The following is an 18963-nucleotide window of genomic DNA, read 5'->3' on the forward strand; positions in this document are numbered from 1 at the left end:
AATTATGTGTTTTCTGGCTTGTGTTTGGAGGTGCAGGTTGCTTGCTTGTCTGCTTTGGAGGGCACTGTTTCTTTTTCAGATTTGTACCTAGTGCCTCCGAATATGTTTTTATGTATTTATGTGTATGTTTTGCCGGTGCTTGTTTTGTAGATCCATGTGTGACTGGTGGTGTGATGCTAGTGTGTCTCTTCTCCTCTTGACTGTCTGTTATAGTCATGGGTTGAGAGCACTTAGCCTCCAGTCTGGCTTTTTATTTGCATCTCTCACAAGTGTTTGTGTCTAGAGATAAGAGGAGAGGGTTGTCTGTATACATGAGGCAGTTGTGACATTGCCTCAGGATGCCCAATTCCACCAGCTGAACTGGAAAGTACACCTGAAGCTGACCTCTGGACATGCTTGGAAAAGTAAATTTCAACTGTCTTGCGGACAATCGAGGGTCTTATGCTGTATTATAATAGTGCTGTCTAGGAAATTTGGAAAATAATAGGAGATTTGGACAAGTGCTGATTTGGGTTATGCAAGTGCTGCAATAAGAGCAGTTGATATGAAGCACTTGAGTTGAGGCTTGCCTAGTTCTAAGGGAAAGTTTGCAGCGCAGACTTTGTAGAGCCAGGAATAGTATAACCCAGCTAACCGGCGCTGCCCGATGCTGCTCTGTGCGCAAGACTGCACAAAAAGAGAGTTGCAGGGTTTTAAGAGAGAGATCAAGGAGTTTGGAATTGACCCAAAATGGCCAATAAAACTACAGTTTCTAGGCAGTAACCACTCCTACAGGGACAGGCAGGCTGCTCAGTGTTAACCACTGCCACTGGTGAACACAGAGACTTCCCTTTGGCCCAAGTAAGCACTGGCCTCCAAGAAAGTTACAAACAGTTCAGAACAGCAACTCTGTAACTGAACTTTTTTTAAATTATAGAAAGTGGGAAAATAGCAAGTTTTTTTGTTTTTTGTTTTTGTTTAAGGATAGCAGAGACACACAAGTAGCAAACTAGTCAGAACAGTGCAATAAATTACCCCAACACGTGTGCTAGGTCAGAGGCAGGTAAAATGCAATTTTAATAAAAACGATTTTAAATTAAGTGCAACACAAAAAATGCAATAAACAGGCTCTAGGTATGTTCTAAATACTGTTTCTAACACAGATATCATATTTTGTAAGCAGAAAAATGCCGAAAAGTAGGTGGCAATGCAGTTTTTCTAAGAAATAAATCAGAAAAAAATACTTAAAATTTCAAAAGTGGCTCCTTTCTTCTCTCAGCGTTTTCTCCTCTTGGTAGGTGCTTCAGCAACAACTATCAAGCCTGGAAAGATGCCAAAACCACGTGGCTGCAGGGTTTTAAGAGAGAGATCAAGGAGTTTGGAATTGACCCAAAATGGCCAATAAAACTACAGTTTCTAGGCAGTAACCACTCCTACAGAGAGAGGCAGGCTGCTCAGTGTTAACCACTGCCACTGGTGAACACAGAGACTTCTCTTTAGCCAAAGTAAGCACTGGCCTCCAAGAAATTTACAAACAGTTCAGAACAGCAACTCTGTAACTGAACTTTTTTTAAATTATAGAAAGTGGGAACATAGCAAGAGTTTTTGTTTTTTTGTTTTTGTTTAAGGATAGCAGAGACACACAAGTAGCAAACTAGTCAGAACAGTGCAATAAATGACCTCAACACATATGTGCTAGGCCAAAGGCAGGTAAAATACAATTTTAAGAAAAAACTATTTTAAATTAAGTACAACACAAAAAATGCAATAAACAGGCTCTAGGTATGTTCTAAATACTGTTTCTAACACAGATATCAACTTTTGCAAGCAAGAAAATGACGAAAAGTAGGCAGCAATGCAGTTTATCTAAGAAATAAATCAGAAGAAAATACTTAAAATCTCAAAAGATATGAGTATGGTGGAGCACAGAAGCAAAGCATGGTGGTGCAGTGGTTAGCACTAGTGCCTTACAACAGTTCATTTTGTGGCTGTGGTGCCTCATATTTGGAGTCTGCATATCTCCCTTATGTCTATGAGAGCATTTATTGCATATTTCAGTTTCCTCCCACAGTGTTCCAAATTGCTCACAGGCGTATGTATGGAGTGAATAGTGAATGAATATGAGTATGTGTGAGTGTGCATGTGTGTGTGTATGTGCCAGTGGAAAACTGCTGTTCCAAATTGCTCACAGGCATTTGTACAGTGTGAGGAGTGAATGAGTGTGTGTGTGTGTGTGTGTGTGTGTGTGTGTGTGTGTGTGTGTGTGTGTGTGTGTGTGTGTGAGAGAGAGAGCATATGTGCATGTCTGCATGTTCAGGACTGTGTATCACACTATCTTGGCCCATCTCACAGAGGGACATTCATAGTTATTGGCATTTAATTGCAATGACAATACATTACGGCAACTCTATGTACAGGGTTAGACTTGAGTGAAATTACTGTTTCATCCCCCCAAACACACAAACATACATGCTCCCCCTCTTTTTTTCCCAAGCTTAGGCTCCCTACACCCTGCACATTACTTTTTTCTTCTTCTTTTTGTCACATTTTGCGTTACTCTTCATCATTTTTAATGAAACCATGACTTTCTATACATGTTGAAGTGTATTTTAATTGATTTTTCTTTTTACACAACCTTTATATCCAACAAAAAGTATGATTAATGAAAGAAGTGTTGCTGTTTATCTTTGTTTTTCCTTGCATCCTTTCAACACACTTCACCTGGCCAAGACAGCACAGCAATAACCATTTAAGAAATAACTCCATTAAGGCAGGGATCCCAGAAGCCATTGGGTTATATACGCTCTGAGATGCATGTTAGAGCATTTCCCAACCTTTTAATCCAATGGTGTCCTAAACAAAAAATCATGAGTAAGAAGAGAATTTCAGTCTTATTTGTTTCTTTCAAGGAAGACATATGCTGTGCCCAAAGCTTAATCTTCAATACTGAGAAAATAGTAGCTCACAGCAAACTAACAAGCCAATTGTTAGTGAGGATATGCAAATCCTATGTAAGAATGCAGCTTGTTTTTCTACCCCACAAAAAAAGAGAGTCACAACCTATGTATCCCTTTGGTGTTAGATTGGGATGAAAGCAGAGGTTCAAATGGCCACAGTCATGTATTTCAAGCGACTGCTGTCATACATAGTCACAGTATACCTCCTTGCTCTCCACCCCTACCACTAAGCCACTTTTCTATTGTGTAATTGTGAGGAAAGTGGAAAAAAAATGATTATAGTAAATTATTCCACTTTGCTGCTCCTAGACAGTACACTGCTCATACACAAGCTATAGTAACCTTTCTATACACCTCCAAGGTCTGTGAGAAAAGTAAAAGAAACAGTGACCACACAGTCCTCAGCTCCAACACAAGCTATAGTGACCTAATGGGTACACCTCTAAAGGCTAACTGTGATGAAAAATGAAATAAGTAATGACCACATCAGCCCCAGGCCACTGTACAATATACAGCAACCTGCTGTACACATCCCTGAGCTGGGCAGTTTTTAGAATGGGTGAGGTTGAGGGCAGAGGCTCTTACTAAGTCCATGTCAAAATCCACTAATACAGTTTGGGTTGTGGGAACTACCAGACCCATAGAAGCTCTTAAGTGTCTGAATGTTCTGTTATGTATTTTATGTCTTACTTTTGAAATATAATTACTTGTTAACTGCATTTTTAGTGCTATCCAGAAAAATTATGTATGTATGTGTTCAGCATTATTGTGCTTGTGCACAAATGAAAATCAGAGTTATTTTTACATGAACACACACACACACACACACACACACACACACACACACACACACACACACACACACACACACACACACATGCTGCTCATTCACCTTTAGCGAAACTGGAGGAATTCCATCTCACCTGCTGCATGTTTTAAGGTGCTGGCGTTAACCAGAGCACAAGGATAGATTCACACACAGACAGGGAGGGCATGAACACTCCACACATTAAAAAAAAAAACATAGCCAGGAGCTCAGCCAGAGCAAGCAATCTTGCATAGCAATACTACTCCGTGTGCCAAAGTGGAAGCGTACAATTGCTTTCACACACATTCTCTTTCTAACAAACCATCAAATCATGTGTAAGGATCTACATTTGTGATAGTAAGTAAAAGAAAATATGGACAACTTGTTACTCTTTAATACGCTGCAACCAAGTCACCCCCCCGACACATATCCAAGCACATTGGAAATACCTGATGATTTTTGTACTGGAAAGTGGAATAGATTATTACTACCTTGTTTCTCTTAAATTACAACATACACACAAACACAAACATAAGCATAACAATGCTAGCTTTACATTGATTTCGGCAAATGGCAAATAGCAATACATTTTGTAGCATGAGTATTGTCAGAGCAATAACTATTATTTAGCAATTGTCAAACAACAACAGGGGTAACCCTAATTTTGCCTCATAATTTTGCTCTGTCCTTCATAAAAAGATTAATTTACTGGTAAATAATTTGGAATTACAATAAATAAACCCAGAAATCAGAGTTTCATACTTCTTACTGTCAAAATAAAAAAAAATGGATGACAATGCAAAATGTTTTATATTCTATTATTTTTTTTAAGTGAAATAGAGTAATATTTAAAAAGTATTCCTGATTTTGGGCCCTTATTCTGCTATTAGTTTTGGCTTTGCCCAGAATTATTGAGCAAATAACTTGAGAGTTATAGTATCTGGTGTTCCGCCAGTATTTGTAAAACTCCCTGCAAAAAAGAAAAACATCCCCGAAGGCTGAAGATTGGAGATATCAGCTCTTCTTAAAAGCCAAGGTAAGCACTGAGAGAGTCGCTCTGGGCTGCTGATCTCTAGCACTTAGCTTGCTCATGTTCTTTCACTGATTATCGGCTTTATCCTAATACAGCATATCAGAACCCTGTTTATGATAAACTGCTTAATCAACTTATTTTTCTCCAACAAGCAGCTGCTTTTGTGGTGCCCCACACACAGTCAAGGATGACCGGACCCTGCAGCCATGGGTATTGCTTGCACCTAAACTCGCTATAATTTTAGGTTTAGAGGAGGGAATGCCTACTAGCTAGATTTAACTATGTCTAGGGCACTTTGTCAGTGATAATTATAAAACACTTACTGAAATTGTGAAAGCTGTTACTTGATAAAAACACTATTATCATAACCAGAAATGTATTTGAATTTTAAAAGAGTTATAAATAAAAGTTATTATTACCCACCTGTTTTTTAAGTACACATTATTGCAGTACTAGCTTTTGTTGGTTTGACATACATAGGAAGCACATTTTTCCACCTACTTAAAAATGAGTCCCAAAAATAAATACTGAAAATAAATATTGGCGGTACAACAACATGCAAATCTCAGGCTGTTTGATATCCAGGCTTGAATCTTGAACATAGGTCTCAATTATGCATAACTTCGCAGAATGTCCAGATTTTGTGTCTCATATTTTTTGGTCTATTCGTCATAAAATGTGTTGTTTCCTGGCAAATCATTGAGAACTGCAGTCCCTAAACAATGATAGCCTTTCATGTTATTGTAGCAAATTAATAAGTTTATAAGAACATTTTTTTTAATCTGTCCCTATTTTCGGCCCTTTACGCCCCCCCCCCCCCATTTAGCTTTGTGACTGATTCCTGTCCTAAAAAGTTCAAACCCTGACCGAGTCAAAATACAAAAGTGCTAATACAGAGGAAGGTCAAACATATCCATAAGAACTTCACTTTTTGCCAAAATAAAAACATTCTTGTAGCATTTGAGTTGCTTATTCTGTAACCCTAGTCAAAAGAGAGGAGTCGACCACGTCGGACTACTAGGGTTACCACCTGTCCCACTTTGCGAGGGACAGTCCCTCTTTTGGCAGATGTGTCCTGCGAAAAAAATTAAAAAATGGGAAATATCCTGAGATTTTAGGACAAAAATATTTTAAGTTTTCTTTAATAGTTGTATACAACAGTTATTTTTTTAATCTGAAACACCTAAATGTTATATGAAACAGCATAAGCAACTCAAATGCTACAATAAGTGTTTATTTTGGCAGAAAAGTGAAGTTCTGTCATTTGTACTGGTCAGGGGTATGTTTTGTCCTGCAAAATCTGACATTTCTACAAAAAATGTCCCACTTTGGGCATTTGAAAAGGTGGCAACCCTACGGACTACCAGAGAATTACCTCTCAAGTTCACTAACTTCCTTTCGAGCAACATATTTCAAAAATATGCAAAGCTACAAACAGCAAAATTGAGCCTGCCTACAAAACAGTACCTTCTCCTACTTTTAAAACAATGATTGCCAGAGAGTAACCTGCTCTCTTGTGCCCACTTATTTTCACCATCATTTCAGTCACGCAGAAGGACGCCGTATTCAGGTTCCGGGCTTGTGTATTTTCCATGCTGTTTCCCGGGCCTGCCAGCGTCTCTGTGCGATGCTAAGAACGAGGTGCACAATAAAGCAAAAGCAGCTGCAGCTTCACCTGGTGCATTGGGCAAGAGAGTGCAACAGCAACATATAACCAATGCAGACGAGGTGAGGGAACGAGCGAAGTAGTATTTACACATAATGTGTAGGATGTATGTTTCTTAACTGAAAGAAATCGCAAACGGCCGAGAACACAATAGCACTGTAGTAAGGGGCACGGTATTCAAGGCGAGCTGTAGTCGGAGATGCCCACCCGTGGCTCTATTCGTTGTTAGGATGGCTCAGAGAATGCATCTCTTCATTTAAGGTAGAACTTGTAGTTGCTGCAGACTCAGTATAATCGTGCAACTGAACGATGGTTAGTTTCTGTTGCTGAGGCTTCAGCCAATAAATGGTTTATTTTGCTTCTGCACGTAAGTCGGTTGCCCGTCTTGCTCAGAAAATTTGTTTTTAAATTGAGTTTAAGTGTAATTTAATAATGATATGGTATGTTTACCTATTCCTTTTTGGAGTGGGTTGTGCATTTTTGAGGGGCTGCATCATTTTAAGGATAGAGATCTTAGGTCTGCTCCATAGCTTTTGGACTATCAGGAACCACTTGCTTTGAAACTGTGCCATGAACATAGCAATTTGGATGCTGCTGTCTGTTCCTTACTGTAGTTTTGTAGTGCAGTCTTGTCTCATCGAGTTTTCTTGCTGCTTTACCCTGTAGCTTTTACACAGAAGAGATCACATACGTTATTTTCATGCAGCCTATCTTATAGATATGTGAGTGTGTGTGTGTGTGTGTGTGTGTGTGTGCGTGTGTGTGTGTGTGTGTGTGTGTGTGTGTGTTTGTGCGCGCGCGCGTTATTTGTACTTCTGCATCTTCTGGAAATGAGGGTTCTTGGAACCCATGTGAGGTGTTGCATACATGGAGATGTATGTGGTCAAGGGTTAATATTGTCTTCTAGCTTGTCTTGTCTTTTGGGTGTTGGCAAATATGCTTTTATAACCATGTTTCCTTTAGTAATAAGATCACAAGGGATGTAGTCTAATGAAATACTTTTCTGCGCATTTGTTGTTCCAGTTGTAGTACCATGCAGAACATAACAGTTTTTTTGTTTATTCCAGACTTTGAGAAGTACACATGTTTTTATTACTATTACCTCTGGGTGGGGCATCTTGACTATGTCAGGATGCTGTGGGAAAAAGTGTCACAGTTCTTTTCAGTCACCACTAAGTGGTTAACCTCATTATTGATTCCGAAGGCATGTACTGTGCAGTTTTGCCCCCACCCCTGGAAAATGTGTTTTCTGTTTCCAGATGCTTTGTAAAGGAGAAACAAATCTGACAATGAGCAGGCGTTTTTTTACTGAATGATGCAGTGTCATAATGGAATTTAGTATTCTGGCAGGGTGCCACATTGCAAAATATTTTGAAATTTTTTCTAATACTGTTTAATTAACGGCAATTTGACATCAGCTGCTTTGGCAGGCTGATTTTTGCTTTGGTGAGCAATGGCAAAAGAAAGGCACAAACCAAGTAAAATTAGGGTTTGATGTCTCTCATGCTTTCACACAGGTCTGAGGAATGAATCCCATTTGATCACAGGCTAAATCGTGCAATGTTTATTTGTAACATGTGACTGTTATTACTGAAATGAAGTCATTTTGAGTTTCCTTGAAAGTATAAACTTTTATGAGCAGCCAGTGAATAGGGGAATAGTAAAGATTCAAGGTTTTTCCATGAAAAAGTCCAAATTACTGTTTACTTGTTTGTGCTGGCATACATAAAGGTTTATCTTTTCACTACATTTCATGTTTGATTTACAGACGCAGTAAACTTGTAGTATTTGCAGCATGGGGGGATTGTTGTCCTTATTAATGTGTGCACAGTATTATTGCTTCAGGTTGAATTTAGCCATGGCAGATATGGATACAATTTAAAAAACTAAAAATTCCAGATTTTGTACTATAATATAATGTATTTTATACACACTAAGAGTGCTGCAGGTCACATCAAGTCAGCATATTAGTAACATATATCCGTCAATAGATTAGCAGGTTGGTTCTGTTTCATGATAAGATCACAATAAGATTGCAGTTAACCATTTATGCTCCATTGCTAGTAACAGTATTTCTTTGTTACATTTCTAAAAATGTTATTAGCTACAGTGCCAGTGAGTGAAAAACTCATGCTATTGCTGAACAAGAAAAACAGCCAAATCACTAGTAAAGTACAAGGTGAAGAAAAAATATTGGTATGGGCTGCATAAACTTTGAAAATGTGAATAGATATTAAATAACTTTTAATAGTTTAGCATTAATAAACTTAAAGCTAAAGAAATGTTTAAGTGCATTGAAGGAAGGTAGTTTCAGATGGTGTATGTCAGTCGGTTACATTATTTTGAAGACAAAACAATTGAAAATATAAAGCATAACATAATTTACATAAGCAGATGAGGTTCAGATATCTGAAAATTTCTTTCCATGAAAATTGTCTTCCAAAAAATAGCAGATGCTCTTATCGAAACGCACAAAATGTGCAATCAGATTTATGAAGTGATTTATGGGGAGCCATACTGTTTTTCACCACACGCTTGAAATACAATTAGAACTTTGAACTTAAACGATTTCTTTTATCTGTCATGATGGCTAGACCAGGAGAACAGTGAAGAGGTGAGTGTTAAGTTTTTAACACTTTTTTCCTCTTGTCTGATTTTGTTCAGTTTCGGTGTTGGTATGTATATGTGTATGTAGTTTGTGTGTGTGTGTGTGTGTGTGTGTGTGTGTGTGTATCCATCCATCCTCCACCCCTTTTCCCATTTTGCACATAGGGTCAGAGTGTCACCTCAACAGTGACAATCATCTTGAGCCATGTGTGTGTGTGTGTGTGTGTGTGTGTGTGTGTGTGTGTGTGTATATATATATATATATATATATATATATATATATATATATATATGTGTGTTTATATATATATATATATATATATATATATATATATATTGGGAACCTGATAGTTTGTTGAATGTCATTTTGTTCACCATTTCTTTTGGGGTTGGTAAGTCTTGGGAATCATGACAATTTTGAATGTTTCTTATTCAAAAGGATGATGTTTGGATATTTAGTAGTCAGGTAAGTGGTAGTGGTTTGGAGTGTGTGTGAGTTAGGGCTAGGTAAGGAGATAGGTTTTGTTCTATATGTGTGGAAGTGTTTGTTGGTTAGGTTTAGAGTAGGTCTAGGTTAGGGGATAGGTTAATGTTGTGCTGCATTTGTGTGAACACAGTGTTTCACAGTTAAAGCGTTAGGTTTTATGGTCTGTGTGTGTATGGTGTGTGTGGTGGTGCATTGGTGATGGACAGGTTGAAAGAAAAGATCAGACATGAATCCCTGTAGGACTATGATGTTTGCGGATGGCATTGTTATTTGTAGTGAGAATAAAGAACAGGTTGAGGAGACCCTGGAGAGGTAGAGATATGTTCTAGAGAGGAGAGGAATGAAGGTCAGCAGGACTAAGACAGAATATATGTGTGTGAATGAGACGGAGGACAGAGGAATAGTGAGGATGCAGGAAGTAGAGTTGGCAAAGGTGGATGAGTTTAAATACTTGGGATCAACAGTTGAGTAATGGTGAGTGTGGAAGAGAAGTGAAGAAGCGTGTACAGGCAGAGTGGAGTGGCTACAGAAGAGTGTCTGGAGTGATTTGTGACAGATAGGTACCAGTAAGAGTGAAAAGGAAGGTCTGCAAGATGGTAGTGAGACCAGCTATGTTATATGGCCTGGAGACAGTGGCACTGACAAAAAGACAGGGGTCAGAGCTGTAGGTGGCAGAGTTAAAGATGTTAAGATTTACATTGGGTGTGATGAGGATGGCCAGGATTAGGAATCAGTTTAATAGAGGTTCAGCTCAGGTTGGATGGTTTGGAGACAAAGCCAGAGAGGTAAGATTGCATTGGTTTGGACATGTGCTGAGGAGGGTTGCTGGATATATTGAGAAAATGATGCTAAGGATGGACCTGCCAGATAAGAGGAAAAGAGGAAGGCCTAAGATGAGGTTTATGGATGTGGTGAGAGGGGATATGGAGGTGGATGGTGTGACAGAGCCATATACAGAGGACAGGAAGATATGGAAAAAGATGATTGGCTGTGGTGACCCCTAATGGGAGCAGCTGAAAGAAAAAGAAGTGTGTGTGTGTGTGTGTTTGTGTGTGTTTGTGTGTGTGTGTGTGTGTGTGTGTGTGTGTGTGTGTGTGTGTCTGTGTGTATGAATGTTCTGGAGTATGTGAGTAATTTTGTTGAGCATGAGTTTGTTTAACAGAATGGTGTCGTACATTTTTGAGTGTCTGTATGTGTGAATGTTTCGGGTTAAAGTTAGCGTGGATGCTAGGTTAGGATACTAATGTAGCACTATGCATGTTCATTGTTTTGTGTGCGAGTGCCTTGTGTTGTGGTACTGTTTGGGAAAGGGGTTTCAGATTTTAGTATGCAAGGTTAGAGTTAGGGGCAGGGTTAGGGCTACCATGAGTAAGTAAGGTGAGGAGGGGGAGGCAAAGCTTCCCTTTCCATCTTATCCATGTGTGCTAGCCTTATCCCTGTTCCTACCCCTAACCCTAACCCTACACTTTAACTCCTGAATCCCCTTTCCTTAACAGTGTCACTGTTCAGACATATTTGATCTGAATTTCTTGTTAGGGTTAGAGTTAAGCAATTGGAAAAGGAAACTATTTTCTTTCCATTTTGATGGTTAGGGTTTTGTAGTTTTTGTTGTTCAATTTAGTTTGTGTCTAAAGTGCTGGCATAGATTCATTCTGTGCACTTCAGGAGAGTGTCATTTAATCATCTGTATGTTCATATATAAAATTACAGTTCATTTGTCTGATAAATTGAACTGCAGTTTAGTTTATGAGAAGATCTGAGTAAGTAAATGTCCTTTTAGCAGAATGCCTGTTTGACGGAAAGAGTTAAGTAGATTTATTTTAGGCATGGGAGTGTGTGTGCAAGTTTTTATAGGGTAGGGCTAGAGTAAGGGTTAGGTATGGGGGTGTGAGTATTTACAGGTTAGGGTTAGAGAAGGGGATCGAATTAGTGTGTGTGGGTTAGTATTAAACTATGGATTAGGTGAGACAATAGATGTAATGTTGCATGTGTTTCTGTTTGTTTGTAGTGGGTGTCTGAGCTGTCTTGTGTAGTGGCATGTTACAGAAAGGGTTTTTCTACGTTTGGACATATGGTAAGTTTTGGGGCAGAGTTTGGGTTAAGATAACGGTTTAGCACACGTTACTAATGTGGGTGGGGAGGAGTAGCCCTGTACACGTAGATGCATTTTTGAGTTATGCATTGTACCATATAGCAATGCACCAGTGTGCTACAATAAGGCTGTAGTACTGCAGTGTGGCACTAGGACATGGCTGCTGTACTATACCATGGTTCTGTGGGTATACACATGCAATATGTGCACACATACGGGTCACAGTGACCAGAAAACATATGCGAGTCACATGCCTTGTGGTCACTTTGATATGCACCAGTATTGCTAGAATTTGCAATGAAAATAAGCTGTTTAATGAGCAATTTTGGATAGCACATTGTACTCTGTAAGCAATTTGCAAATAGTGGCACTAACTGACTTCAGTAACATGACCATGGGAGCATGAGATATTCCCATCACTCATGTGAATGTATTAAAAAAAATGTAAATGCATGTTTAAATATAGATTTTTTTAACTGTACTTACTGTATCAATGATGTTACTCTTTATTAACAATTATTTGTAAATTTGTATGAATTTGTAACCTTATTGTACTCTGCTTTATAAATGTCTTATATATCTATGTTACTTTTTGGAGCTTTTCTCCCCAGGTCTCTGCTGAAAAAGGGCATTTGCCCAGTCGGACATTACCCGGTAAATAAATGTAAATAAATAAATAATAACCGCCACCCTTAACTGTCTCTTGTTAGCACAATGTGGAGCATCAGCACTATTTAGCAGAACACCATTAATAATCATACATTATCAAAGTAGAGGAATTTCAGAAAAGCATGTGTATATTTGGAGCTTCCCAGAGATAAGGAAGGAGTTCTGCTTGGGAAATTACCTCTACAGCACCAACAAATCTTGTGGTGGATATCAGTGAGAATGAGGGAAATTTGGTGGTATATGTGTATCTGAGAACGCATAGCACCATCATGGTACAGTACAGTATATTTGTGGCTGTAAGGTTCAACCCATGAACATAGAAAGCTATGTTAGAAGGACATACAGCAAGGAACATGGGGTTCAAGGGCCATATTGCTCATGGCTACAGCACTTAAATATGAGGAGTCACTTATGGGCAAATGACCTGACACTCCCAGTCATACCTCTCAATCTCTTAGTGCAAAAAGTCTAGACAAAGCCTTAAATTAAGAAGGGACAAAGAGCTAAAAAAAGACAAATTTTAATTATTGCTCTTCTAACCTTAGAAAATTGATAGAATAACAGGTTTTGCGTTAGCATGTATTTTCTGAAAGATATGAAGTCTGCAACACAAATATCTGTCGTTTTTTGTGACTTCAAGTCTCAATGATCTGCCTGAAAACCACAAATTTTATGAGGACCAGACCAAAAATATGAGCCAAAAATCTGGACAGTCTGCAAAAATCTGGACAGTTGGCAGGTATGCTCCCAGTCATAGGCATTGTCCAGATCATGGGTAATTATGCTTATCAGGCTCAACATATGGCATACCCTATCAGGAGCTTTACCTCCTCCCTACCATGGACCTCTTATAGCCCCAACACTATAGGCCAGCACATTGGACACCATCAACGGTCATGTCATGGAAGATGAATCCACCATTAGAGGATGTGACCTCTAACTTATCACAACCTCCTGGAGTACATGAGTATTTTTATCAGTTCCAATAGCTTTACCTTATATTTTAGTGTTTCAGTCACCTGTCACATTGCTCCCCCATCTGTGAAATGATGATGGCTATGCCCTACCCACACTCTAACTTTTGTGACTATGTTGATGTCTGTACAGCATGGCCAATACATGCACTGTTTAGCAAAGCTGGGTGCAAAACCTGGGTTTTCTTAAAATGTTGTATTGTCTGTGTCATTGTACATAGCTGTGCACTAGACATTGCCTCTTTGAAAGTGATGTGGTATATTGCACCTGCCTCTGCCTTAGCTGTGGTATTGCTGCTGCATGTTCTTCCCTTGAATCTCCACTCTGCCTTCTTATGCTGCTCTGACTGGTATAGGATGTTCTGCCATGATGGCTACCTGCTGCTCTGTTTGCACAATGCCATGTTGTGAAGCTTGGTGCACATAACAAAAACTTTCTGCATTTGTCTGGGCTGCATTGTAGAGCTCTTTCTGAGATGTTGAGACATTGAAAGTGACATTTCAGCAGTATAAAGACATGCTCCACTTTTTGTGCTTCCATGTACGCTGTGCTGTTGGCTATTTCTTGCATGATGTGGGGTAGCATATCGGGGTCCTCTTCCAGGACTCTAGTGAAAATCTGTTATTGCCTTCAACATACAACACACAGCATAGTATATGTGATCTGCTTCCTGCTTGCATGGCATGTGTGCGTATATCTAACATGCATTTGCACCTAACAACCAGATGATCCTGTGGGGAAGTCAACTAGCAGGAACCTCTGGTTGTAGTTTAGACATGTGCCAAGTATGTGGATAATATAAACTGCTTGAGTGGTGCCTGGACACATTGTAAATAATGTTGTGGGCATTGCAGACCACCTGGAAACCATTCCTGTAAATGTTTGTAGGCTCTCTGGACCAGGTAGGACATTGCTATTAACATATGTGCAATATACATGGCTGCCAGACCCTCTGGAAATGGGCTAGTTCATAAAAGACCTGCATGGTATTGATTTTGTTATTTTCTGACTGCAGAACCAGATTTGTTCCTCCAAAAAATTGTAATATTATATTGAAGAACTGGTTTTGTACTCACTAGGCCTATGCCTGATATATCACTAGGCTGTCATTCCTATGTCATTGTAGATTTCAGTTAAGGTTACATTTATCACTTTATCTACAGATAATGGTATACCACTCATCCCTCTTAGTTTTACTTGAAGATGACATAGTTAGACAAGTTCTCTTATTATCCACTACAAAAATTCTTACTAGGTGATAAATTAAATCCTTGGAATGTTTTGATGGAGAAATTGTCAGAAAATAAGGAGGCTAAGGCAGTGGACCTTAGCTCATGACAGTGTGTGTCTTGTTGGAAGAAAAACATATAAAAAAGTACCAGTTAAACATTTCCTTATTCTTTCAAAATGCCCATATGATGGGCAAACTATTTTCTTTCTAATTTAATTGCAATGATTGAAACATTTTTAATAGAATACTTATTGAGCTGAAGCTAATAAATTAATGGTTTTCTGTTTTAAAAGGCATTAATGGAAGCTGCACAGAATTAGCACAGTTTTAATGAAGTAATTTATGTTACATGCACAAATTTCAAGTATTTTTTAATGTTTGTACATACAGTTGTTACCAAGCAGAGAGACAGAGAGATAATCAGAAAAAGAGACAATGGAATGCTGTCTTGCCATAAACTGTTACACTTATTATAACAAGAAAACTACAAAGTCTAACTTTTTGCAGTTGTGAAGGCTGCCAGCCTAGCCAGATAGAATTTTATAGCTAATTCTATCATTTGTAAATATTAATGTAAGGCACAGGCTTGTTGTCTTAAATGGAAAAACTGCTGTTAGATGTGGAACTGCAAAAAAATGTCACAACAGTGCTCTCTACTGACCAAGTAAAAGCATGTTGTGACCCTTTGATCTAAAGTCAGCTACAGCCCGTCTAGATGAAGACATTCTTTCTATTGTTTTAACCAAGAGTTACATTTCTAGATTTAAACATGAAAATGAATTTTTATTGCTCTGCTTCCTGACCAGCTGCAAGATAACACAAGGAGATGTTAAGAATGTAAATGTAGTTTCTGTTAGCCTGGGAACCCAGGAAAGTGTGAAGAATGATGTAATGGGAACCAGGAATGAGATTTTTTAAACAGAGAGAATCAGAGAGCTTTAAGCATTTTTGTCTTGACCATCCAACTCATCAGCTCTCTGCCTGTTTTCTTATGTAAGTTATCTTAGACTTTTGTTTTCTTTTAGAAATAGCTAGGAACTAGAAAGATTATACTAAGTGCTTTTCTGTGATGTCAGAACTGTACTACTGAGTTATTTTAAGTATTTCTCTGTGATATCTGAACTCTTGACTAGCACTGTGTAACAAGAAGTATTTTTCTGTGTTTTTATTATTTATTATTAAATATTTTAAAACCTTTCAACTGTGGCTGTTTTGTGTAGAGATAATTTAAGCTCTAGAGAACATTGCATATTTATAGTGATTACTGTACCAAGTCACTCTAATAACCTTTGACTGTTTAGTTATACTGCCAATTGGATAATAATATTGCACAGTAATAATTGGATACCCTTTTAATGGCCTTTGAGTAGCTGATAAATATTAGCTGGGTGGTGGCAGGCGGTGATACTGTATAGTCTGGGTAATAAGGGCATAGCTGGAGAACCTGTGCAAGCCTTTCCCAGGAGTGTCTGTGTGGTTGTATAAACTCTTATTTCAAAGAGTGTGTGTCAGCTACTTGGGGAGGGACACGAAGCACTGCTTGGACAGAGAGGGTGCTGGAGGTTTTAGCTTGCCCAGCTAGGCTGAGATCTGGACCCTATAGCTGTGCCAGTGGGGAGTCTTATTAGGGACCTGGAGAGCAAGGGATCGACCAGCCCCAGACTGACTGTGATCTCTGTGTGCTCTTAAGGGAAATTGCACTTTACCGTGGGTATTTGTTATCCTTTCTTCCTTTATGAGACGCCCCTCACTGGTGTTAGTGGTGAGGATTGAGGCTCCTTGATTGCTGGGCCTGGGCACGGGCATCACAGCAATGCAAAGTTTAACTGGCATGAATGTTTAACTGGTATGAAAGGTATGATTTAAATGTCTTAGAGTGGCAGTGTCAACCCAAAATATCAGAAATTAAGCAGCACAACAAGATTAATTCTCAGAAAAAAATTGCGTCATGTGACTGTGCATGGTTTGTATACAAATCTAAACACCGACAATCAAGATGGTCTGTTTTCAGAAGTGATCCTTTCAGTCACTGTAAACTGACATATGCAAGAAAACTGTTTTTTTTCATGCATTCCACTGTATTTTCAGTTTGTGTCATTGACTCACCTCCGATCTTCAAGCTATTTGCTCAAGAAGCAAAGGGATGTCTGTTTTACATGAGGAGAGACTTTAATTTTTAAATATCTTTTTCTTATATTTGCTTTTGTAAAATGTAAAAATGACTAAGTAACAAATGTTTTTCCCCTACAAGTGTTTACACAGTCATGCAATAACACTTTAACAGCATTCTTGTTTTAACATAATGAATCCAGGAAATGTTGCTATGCATGTTAGATTAGTTGTAAATTCCAACTTGACAGTTTAATGCTTTCAGAAATCCAGGATTCAAGGCAATGTACATTTTAAAGGAGAAAATAATTTTGCTGGAAGTTATTGTTTCTTTATTTTAAAATGCCAGGCTTGTATGTTATTTTTCAATAATGCAAAAAGAAAAAAATAAGGGACAGACGGTCACTGCTGACATGTAGTCCAGTGCACGTGTTTTGTTGTTGTTTAATAACTAACTGAATATTTTGTGCATGATTTTCTTAACAGGACACTAAGATGGTATTTCCTCTGTGTTGAAAGGTGCTTCAACAAAGTATTAGTTTAAGGGTGTGCACACTTATGTAACCAGCTTATTTTATGTTTTCTAGTTTTTATATTTTTTTCCATAACATATTTGTTTGTTTTTCAATTGAATTGTACAGGTTATAGGTCACGTTAAAGGTGGGAAAACTTTTGAAATGATTTATTGTGGTCTAATTTTTCATATCACAAAAACCTGGCATTTTAACAGGGGTGTGTACACTTTTTGTATCCACTGTGCCACTGTGTGCGTGTGTGTGTGTGTGTGTGTGTGTGTGTGTGTGTGTGTGTGTGTGTATGCATATGTATGTATGTGTATATATATATATATATATATATATATATATATATATATGTATGTATATATATATATATTTTTTTTTTATGCATAAATACATATATTTAATGTAGAAATGCTTGAATAATCAATCATACGATTGCTTCTGCTGGTGTTACTTTATGGGAGGTTGCGCAGTCCCGGAGTTGGTATGTATAATTAGCAAGGGTTGTTGGAGGCACATTTGATTTCAGTTTTTAGAGTTTAAGTCCTTTGGGATTAATGTTTTGATGTTTGACTGTGTGTATCGTTGATATTTTAAAGTACAACATAGTGTATGTTTATATTATACTTATGAGTCTATGTTAGATGTTTGCATTGTACAAAATTCAAATGCTAAGACATAGACTAAAGCCATTTGAATCACATGGATTTGAAGAAACACAGAAACTATTTTTATGCAGGGGAGCAAGACATCTTGCACCCCCACACCCCCCTGCTAATTATAAATACCAACTCCGAGATCGCACTACAATTGGAAAAGGAAAAATTCCATGATCCTCACTTTATTGCAGTCTTGAGCACATAAACTGTAGCAACTCTTGAAACGTTAATTTTCAAACTCTACAGTAAATAATTCAAGTGCTTGAAGTCTTGGTTATCATTGTCCCCTTTACACAGCCCTCATTAGGCCAGCCATTGAATATCTTGGCCCCCTTGGCATATATCTGTCCAAACACATGCAACAACCAAAATACTTACTGATAAACCTTATTAAAAGGATATAAGGCCAACCAAGCATGTCCTTTATGGACCAAATCAAAGCCCTGTCACTATAATCGGTATCCTACAGACTGTTAAGAAGTGATCAGTGTTTGGCTTCAGGTCATATTCCAACCCAATACTGATGGATTTACTGCACATCATCAAGTCAGATGGCATCAGAAATACTCAGTCTAGGAATCAAAACCTTGCCTGCAACATCAACAGAATGGTTTGGAGGGACAGGTATATCTCACAGAGGATATTACTGCTCTGGAACAGACTCCCCATCCACATAAAATGAAGTTAATCCCTGTCTGTATTCAAACACAACTTGGATCTCTAGATAGGAAACAGAAAATTTACCCCAGGACTCCCCCCTGAACTACTAATGGAGTTAGCTCCTAAATGCCTTATCCTATACATGGGGTGCCCATAAATTACCTATGGTATGTTCATCAGTTATTCTCATTAGGGCTAATATATAATTATCGGCCATGAGATGGGTAAGTCCAGTCTGTAACCAAATGGGATAGGTTAATTTGAACACAAAAGGGGAAATTGTCAAGGCTTAAAATGTGGTAAATTGTGAAATTGTGTGTGTGTATATCAATTAAAAGTTTGTTTAGCATCGAGTACTGACTGATGTAAAATTGTAACCTATACACAAAAGCAATGTCATTGCAGGGGATAGACCCCACCCCTTGCTTAAGTGGGGGACAGTACCCTGTGTTTATTATTCTGAAGAGAACTATACAAAACAGCATAGTATCCTGGCATGTACTGGGAGCC

At 38.3% G+C, this 18963-nt stretch overlaps 1 protein-coding gene across 6 annotated transcripts in view; it reads left to right on the forward strand.

Moving 5' to 3' along the window:
- Positions 1-6374: 6374 nt before the first annotated feature.
- APBA2 (amyloid beta precursor protein binding family A member 2) overlaps positions 6375-18963 on the forward strand; it is a 2738723-nt gene continuing 2726134 nt past the window's right edge. For 3 of the 6 annotated variants that reach the window (XM_044078549.1, XM_044078553.1, XM_044078554.1), the window contains exon 1: positions 6375-6704. The gene's annotated coding sequence lies outside the window, so the exon portion shown is untranslated. The other 3 variants (XM_044078552.1, XM_044078555.1, XM_044078551.1) reach the window with 3 other exon arrangements.

The sequence above is a fragment of the Protopterus annectens genome, chromosome 7.part1, assembly GCF_019279795.1.
Source record: "Protopterus annectens isolate FY-2018-M chromosome 7.part1, PAN1.0, whole genome shotgun sequence".
NCBI classification, from domain to species: domain Eukaryota; kingdom Metazoa; phylum Chordata; order Ceratodontiformes; family Protopteridae; genus Protopterus; species Protopterus annectens.